Raw genomic sequence first — 8,996 nt, 5'->3', positions numbered from 1 at the left:
TTTGGCTTCTGCACAAAACATATAACACGTAGCCCTTTGTATGTAGATGTGTTTTGACAACTCATTCACCCCTTTTGGATAAAATATGAAATACTTATGATATTTTTACTCCAAGCTGGTCATAGTAAAAGTAAATCTATCTCCATTTTGATGTTTGATTATTTTGATCATCTTAATGAAGTTTTTGGAATTTCTTGTCTTCTACAAAGTTGAAGATGCCTCTTTTGTGATTCTACAGGTTTTGAGATTACTCCATTATGACCTCTGTAGCTTGAGTAATTTTATTTTTACCAAACCTACGCAAACCGTAAAATACAACATTTTAGTAAAATATTTAAATATAAACACATAACACTAAAATAATACAACTTCATAATTTTAATTAAACTTAAATTTTAAAACACACTTTTTAACATATAAATAATTACAAATTTTAAGTTTTATCACACCCCCAAACCGGCTAATTACTAGTCCCTTAGTAATAAAATATCATAAAATATCATAAAATCACAAGTTAGATTTTTATTCCTTAATATATATATTCAAATTTGCAAACTTTGAAATTTTAAAAACACACTTGTGAGGAGATCATATGTTTATTTATAAATCTCATTATCAACCAATATATTAATATGTAATTGGATGGGCTATACATATATATTTCACACAATATCAAAATATTAAATATATATAATTTTTTTTACATAAATATTTTCTAAAAACTTTGAGAATAATATAATTAAAAGGATAATAGAAATCATTTTCATAACATGTATATCATCAAGAATATTAATGTAAAAGTCTCAACTCCATATTCTCTCGGGTTAAAGTATTTCATATATAGCTGTTTTTCACTCATGGAGTTGGAAGAAAATTATACACTATTTGAAAATGGATAGTAAAGCAGACAATCAAATAACCTAATATTGAAAATAAGATAGGATGATTTACAAAGAATAAACCCATTTTATTTTTTTTTTTTGTTTTTTTGTTTTTTTTTTTTTTGCTTGGCTGCAAAATTGTTTTTACATAATCAAATACCTCCAATAAACTTTGAAAATGTAACATATTTTTTTTTTCAAAGTTTATTTATTTGTTTATTTTTTATGAGGTAAATCTATTACATTGATAATTATAGTAGAGAATTTAATACTCTACATCTTTACAATCAAACTTCAAACAATCTTTGCAGCCAATTTTCATATGCACAATAATTTTTTTTTTAAATGGGTTTAATCTAGTAATCAACCATTTCTTAATAATCAATAAAAGCTTATAAGTTATTTTCTCAATTCTCACCTCTCACTCACAAAATTTATGTGAGTAAATATTGCACTTTTAGAAATTAATTCCCTCAATTATACATGTTATTATTCATTCAATCAATATCACTTTAATTATATACTCATAAAAGTTTTAAAAAATATGTTATTTGAAAACACACAATTATATATTATTTATAACTTATATCCCATCAATTACATATTTTCTATTAAATTGATAAAAAGAAGAATAAATAAAAATCTATACAAAAAGACTTCATTTTCTTAGTAGTTTGCAATTTAAATATATACGAAATATTAAAATCTAATCTATTGTGATAAGATGATAAATAAAAACTAATGTGTGTCAGGAGTTTTTGACTCCTTACTCTGCCATTGAAAAAGAAAAATAAATAAATTTATAGAAATATATTTTTTTAAATTTTTATTTTTTTTTATTTTTTTTAAGGATAAACCCTCCCCCAAACCTGAATATGACATTTTTTTAATTTTTTTTATTAAAAGAAAGAGTACATGATGAAAGAGATATCACCTGGAATTTATTGAAGATGAGGAACAAACACAAACCATTTCGTGACATGTTGAATCAATGATGACTTCAACGTCTTCTTATGAGTTGAGGGTTGGCTTCCCATCCAATTTTCTTATAAATTGGCAAATAGGGTCTTTTTTAGTCAGATTCCCAAGACCATTACCATGACGCTGCGCTTGGAATAGTTTCCATAAACGGAGAAGTTGACCTTGTACATCTCCACTAGAATGCGTCTCAAGAGTCAATGAGATATCATCCAATGACTCTTTACTCAGCCCATTCTTAATGAAATCAATTTTTATCTTCTCTATTTGTGGAAACACATCCCAAAGATCTGCATTGTTTGTTACAAGTCCATCTGGCACATTTATGACAAACATCTAACCCTTTTGCCCTCCTTTTCTTCGCATAGGTGCTTTTTCCTAGTCCGGACATATTTCGAACATGTAAGAATTTTGGGACTTCGCCACCTATTCGAACATTGGCTTCAATTATAAGACGAATATCCTCCGGAATTCCTTTTTGCATAAGCATTCTCAATCTTTCACGTCTGCATTCATAAATCATTCTTCGAACCTTTTTAGAAACAGAAGAACAAATATATTTTCCATGTTCTTTGATAGCTTCTTCCATTTTGAAAATAAAGAAATTTTTTTTTTTTTGGATCAGTTATTGTGGGAAACCAATTTAACCGACTGTAAGAGCCACGGAGTACCGTTATCCGCCACTTAACCGGGAAGTGACCTAATTTCTGCAAAAATAAAATGAAAATATTAATAACAATTAAGTTGGATCATATAAAGGCATAAATTCACCATCAAGAATTTTATTTTCTAAAATTGGTTTAAGTCTTTGACAATTAACTTTAAATACATTATTATTTTTAGGATTTTCAACATCAACAGCACCATGAGGATAAACATTTTTAACAATAAATGGTCCACACCATTGTGATCTAAGTTTTTCTGGAAACAAATGCAAGCGAAAATTATAAAGTAAAATTTTTTGCCTGTTTTCAAAAGGTTTTCTCATAATATTTTTATCATAAAAGGCTTTTGTTTTATCTTTATAAATTTTTGCATTTTTAGCTGTTTTCTTTGACAACAATTGATCTCCACATACCTCAGAATGAAGAAATTTAATGACACTACTTGCCTCATTGTCGGGTATGCATCGTCAAAAAATTTGATCAGGACAATACTTAAACAAATAAGGATCATCCCAATAAAACTTTTTTACCTTTTTGAATAATTTATTTTTATCTTGTGAACTCCAATGAGAAGACATTTTCTTTGTTACAAGAAAATTTACAATATTAGCAGACCAAGGCATAGTAGTAGCATAAAATAGTTGATCATCCGGAAAATTTTCATTTATTGGTATTTCATTTTGAGATGATTCAAAAATTATTCTTGATAACTGATCGGCTACTACATTATCTTCTTCAAGTTGATTGTCTTTTTCAAATAATTTTGATTCAAAAATATTTTCCGAATCAAAATTTTCCACTAAACAAACATCAGATTGTTGATTTAAGTTATCTTATTGACATTCTTCCACGATAGTTTCTATTGTATTATCATCTTCATCTTCATTAATACTTGGTTTTTTACTCAAATTGAACACATTAAGTTCCAAAGTCATGTTTCCAAAATATAATTTCATTATTCCATTTCGACAATTTATTAAAGCATTTGAAGTTGCGAGAAATGGACGTCCCAATATTATTGGAATTTCATTATGCACTTCTATTGGTTGTGTATCCAAAACAATAAAATCCACAGGATATATGAATTTATCGACTTGAACTAACACATCTTCTACGATACCTCTAGGTATTTTGATTGACCTATCGGCTAGTAAAAGAGTGACAGATGTAGGCTTTAAATCTCCCAACTTAAGTTTTTCATAAACTTAATAAGGTAGTAAATTCACACTTGCTCCCAAATCTAACAAAGCTTTTTAATTTTATTTTTTCCAATAATACATGAAATTGTTGGACAACCGGGATCTTTATATTTCAAGGTAGAATTATTTTGAATAATAGAACTTACTTGCTCCGTTAAGAATGCTTTCTTCTTTACATGCAATTGTCTTTTCACAGTACATAAATCTTTTAAAAACTTTGCATAAGAAGGCACTTGTTTAATATCATCTAATAATGGAATATTTATTTTTACTTGTTTAAAAACTTCATAAATATCAGAATCATTTTTTTGTTTTTTATTATTTACTAATGCATGAGGAAAAGGAACATGTTTATTTATTTTATCATCAATTTTCTTATTTTTAGGACTCAAAGCATCATCTTTCTCAAAAGTATCAGGATTTGAATCCTTACTCTTTGAGTTTAATTGATCTTTGTTTTCATCACTATATGGATATTTAACTATTTTACCATTTCTAAGAGTAATAACAGATTTAACTTGATCAAATTTATCTTGATTTTTAGGATTAGGTTGTGGTTGAGATGGAAATTTTCCTTTTTCATGAATATTAAGTGCAGATGCAAATTTTGCAAGAGTTTCTTTCAAATCATTCATAGATTGAATGTTTTGAATATTGATAGACTCTTGCTTTTGAATGTATGCATGAATTTCATCTTCAAAATGTTTTCTTGGAGGTGGGATATAAGGAGCATAACCTTGATGACTTTGGTTATTGTGAAAAGGTTGTTGTGAAGGTTGTGCATTATTATCGTTCCTCCAACTAAAATTAGGATGATTTCTCCAACCAGGATTATATGTTTGTGAAAAAGGATCTAATGTTGGTTTTTTAAAATTGTTAACATAATTGGCTTGTTCATGGAGACATTCTTTAAATGAAGGCAAAGTAGGACAATTTTTTGTAAGATGATCATGTGTGTCACATATATGACAAACAATTTCTTGAACATTTTTTAATTGATCACTCTTTTTCATTTCTAATGACTCGATTTTTCTTGCTAAAGATGCAAGTTTAGCTTGAACATCTACATCATCTTTAAGATGATAAATACCACCCCCATTTGTTGAATTATTGGTTTTACTTGGTGGTTCAATTGAGCCTATATTATCCCAATTTTGAGCATTTTCTGCTAATGACTCCAAATATTCCATAGCTTCATTTGGGTTTTTATCTTCAAAAGTTCCATTACACATGAATTCTATCATTTGCCTATCTTTAGGTATTAAACCTTCATAAAAGTGAGAAACTATTCTCCATATTTCAAAACCATGATGTGGGCATGTATTAAGTAACTCTTTATATCTATCCCAACATTGATAAAATGTTTCCCCTTGTTTTTGAGAAAAAGTTGCAATTTGTCTTTTAAAAGAGTTTGTTCTATGGGAAGGGAAAAACTTTTTTAAAAATTGTTGTTGCATTTCTTCCCATGATTTTATTGAACTTGATCTCAAATTTTGCAACCATGTTTTAGCTTTATCTTTTAAAGAAAAAGGGAAAAGCTTTAATCGAACAATATCCATGCTACAATTTTGATCATTATAAGTGTTGCAAACCTCCTCAAATTCTCTTAAATGCAAATATGGATTTTCAGAATCTAGGCCATGAAAATTTGGTAAAAGTTGAATGATTTGAAGGTTAAAATTGAAATTAGACGCATCAGGAGGAAAGACTAAACAAGATGGTGTACTAGTTCTTATTGGATTCATATGGTGCCTAAGTGTTCTTGGTTGTTCATGTTCTTGATTATTATTATTATTATCATCTTGATTATTAGAATTATCCTCCATGTTTAAAATATTTTTAGATACTCGAACAAGTCTACCACTTTGTTTACGACTCCAAACAATCATACAATTAAAAACAACATACTATTTACATAATAACAAAATTAAACTTAATTTATACCTCCCCGGCAATGGCGCCAAAAACTTGCTACAACTTAAATTGTAATTCACCCAAGTGTAGGTTGTCTGCAAGTAATATACTCGTGAGTATGAGATCGATCCATGGAGATGATGTTGTAAGTTTAATTTTAGAATGATATATTATAGATGGAAATATTATTATGAAACTTCAAATACACAAATTATAAAATTTTCAAGGTTTCAAAGGTTCATTGTTGGTTTATTTAAGATTGCTTAATAAAAATAAATAAAAGAAACTAAAATAAGAATAAACATAAAAGAACAATGAAATATTTAAACAAGTATATCATATAATATAGTTTCCACTATATTGATATCAGATTAACCGATATTTAATACATGGTACCCATAATATATATATAGATGAATAAATATAAACATAAAAAGAACAATTAAATATTTAAACAAGTATATCATATAATATAGTTCCCACTATATTAATATCAGCCGATATTTAATACATGGTACCCATAATATATATATAAATGCATAAATATAAATTGACATAAAAGTAAATGTTAGATCAAATCACAATATTTCATTTAGAACAACCGGCAGAGCCACGCTATCGTCTAAATAAAATATGACTTTATGTTAGATGCGATAAAGTAAATGTTAGTTGCGGAAAAATAAATGTTATATGCGAGAAAGTAAATGTTAGTTGCGGAAAGGTAAATGTTAGTTGCGATAAAATAAAAGTTAGATGCGAGAAAGTAAATGTTAGTTCAAATAACAATATATTATTTAGAACAACCGACAGTGTCACGCTATCGTCTAAATAATATATATGACTTTATTATAAATAGATACTTATATTTATAGTATATAATTATTGTAGTATTTATTGTATCATATTTGACAACAAATCAAGGTAACCACATTCAAGGTACCAAGCATTTGATGTAAATAGATAACAACAAATCTTCCAAAATTATACCTACAAATAAGGATCAATTAGAAAAACAAAATAGAAATAGAAAAAAAGAAGAATATACAAAATATAAACAATCTTACTTGACCAACAATGAAACCTTTTCACCTTGACATAAAAAGATTTAGCTTGCCATGAACATGAAACTCAAGAGTAAGGATAAAATAAATTTCATACTTGAACTTGAGAAATATGCACACTCAAACTTTTATTCTCACACACACAATATTTATTTTACAAATGAGGACTTCTCTACACTCTTGCACACTACAAATCTTATACAATACATCTATTTATAGGCCAAATGAGAGAAAGAGTCCAAGACTCATTAAATATGGAATAGTAAAGTTGGTGGGTGCTTGTCTCCTTGAATATCAATACATTGACCCAACTTTAATTGACATGTTTGATGCCATAGACTTCCGATTTTGCTTCTGCACAAAACATATAACACGTAGCCCTTTGTCTGTAGATGTGTTTTGACAACTCATTCACCCCTTTTGGATAAAATATGAAATACTTATGATATTTTTACTCCAAGCTGGTCATAGTAAAAGTAAATCTGTCTCCTGTTTGATGTTTGATTATTTTGATCATCTTAATGACGTTTTTGGAATTTCTTGTCTTCTACAAAGTTGAAGATGCCTCTTTTGTGATTCTACAGGTTTTGAGATTACTCCATTATGACCTCTGTAGCTTGAGTAATTTTATTTTTACCAAATCTGCGCAAACCGTAAAATACAACATTTTAGTAAAATATTTAAATATAAACACATAACACTAAAATAATACAACTTCATAATTTTAATTAAACTTAAATTTTAAAACACACTTTTTATCATATAAATAATTACAAATTTTAAGTTTCATCACTATTTCTTAAAAAAAATCAATGTGTCAGAGTTTTTCCTAGTGAATCTTGTCTAAGTAAATCATGAAAAATCATCTACACATACAAAAGAATATTGCTTACCACCAAAGCTTTCCACTTCCATAGGACCCATGTGATCCATATGAAGGAGCTCCAGAGACCGCGTGTGCAACACGAGTCTGTTTACCTTTTTGGCATGGTCCCCAAGCAAACAGAGTTTTTGAAGTGAGGTTAAGCATACCTTGAACAGATTCAAACTTACTGAGATTCTTCAGGGTTTTGATGTACACATGTCCATGCTTTTGGTTCCATAAATCCAATTCATGTACCTTGGATCTTCTAAAATTGTGTTCTTCATTAAGCTGATAACAGTTATCTCTAGATCTAGTAACTGTCATAACACAAACATCAGCTTCAACAAAAACCTCACATGAATTTTCATCAAATTTGACAAACAGATTATCATAACATAATTGGCTAATGCTAGTTAAATTTTCATTCAGTCCTTCAGCATGAAACATATTATGAAACTTTGGAAGTCATTCCACATCTAAAGTTCCTTTACCAAAAATTTTCATTTTTCATCCCCACCACAGGTCACACATCCACTTTCTTGATCCACATTACCACTGTCATTCTAGTGACCCTAACCCGGATCCCTTGCTGATCAGAGTTTCAAGCTTAATTGTAAGGCCCGGGGTTATTTGATTTAATCCGAGATTATTTAATTTTAATACGAGGATATTTAATTTGAGAATTTTTAGAGTTTATATTTAAATTCTAATATTTATAAATTATTTAGGATTGAAATTGAATTAAAAAGAGGGCCGAAGACTATTTTGCAATTTATGAAGAGTTGAGGGGCCAAAGAGCAATTATGTGATTTATTGGAGGACACATGGCTTCTAATTGTATTTAAACGCTTATATCATTATTTCTTCCTCATTTTCTTCAGAAAAAGTCGAGAACTCAGATTTGGAAGCCAAATTTCTTATTTCAAACTTCGATATCATTTGATCCGGCCATCCGATTTTTAATCCGAGCATAGATCCGCGATTCTTGCAAGGAGAGCTTCGATTGGATGTAAGTGTTTTTATGTTTCCAGCATGTAAGGCCCGAAAATATTAAATTATTAATTATGGGATTTGAGAATTAAATTCCATATTATGGGCTAATATTGATTTGAGAAGTTATGAAAATGATAGATTTAATTTTCGAGCCGAAAATATTTAATTTGAGAATTTACGGATTTTGAAAATTAAATTCCGAGAATTCTTAAATTAAAAGAATAAATATTCGATTTGAATATTTATGAATTTTAAGATTAAATTCCATATTTCGGAAATTAAAGAAGATTAATTTTGAAGATACAATTTGATCAGGGACTGATTTGCAAATATCGAAGTTTGAAGGGCTTAAAATGCAAAAGGCCGGGATTATTTGATTAATCCAAATATATTTAATTTGGGAATATTTAGAGTTTCGATTTAAATTCTAATATTTTTAA

General features: G+C 28.3%; 1 non-coding gene and 2 pseudogenes across 1 annotated transcript; 1 reads left to right on the top strand and 2 right to left on the bottom strand.

The window, feature by feature from the left end:
* Positions 1-1,892: 1,892 nt before the first annotated feature.
* Positions 1,893-8,996, bottom strand: part of LOC140871069 (uncharacterized) — a 95,279-nt pseudogene continuing 88,175 nt past the window's right edge.
* On the bottom strand, positions 3,358-8,010 carry LOC140871082 (uncharacterized; annotated as a pseudogene).
* On the top strand, positions 5,026-5,136 carry LOC140871091 (small nucleolar RNA R71). The gene has a single exon (XR_012147606.1). It is a non-coding gene; the product is annotated as a small nucleolar RNA R71 (small nucleolar RNA).

This window comes from Henckelia pumila, unplaced genomic scaffold (assembly GCF_033568475.1).
Source record: "Henckelia pumila isolate YLH828 unplaced genomic scaffold, ASM3356847v2 CTG_38, whole genome shotgun sequence".
Lineage (NCBI taxonomy): Eukaryota > Viridiplantae > Streptophyta > Magnoliopsida > Lamiales > Gesneriaceae > Henckelia > Henckelia pumila.
The sequence above is the reverse complement of the archived record's forward strand: the minus strand, read 5'-3'. Positions and strand labels throughout refer to the sequence as shown.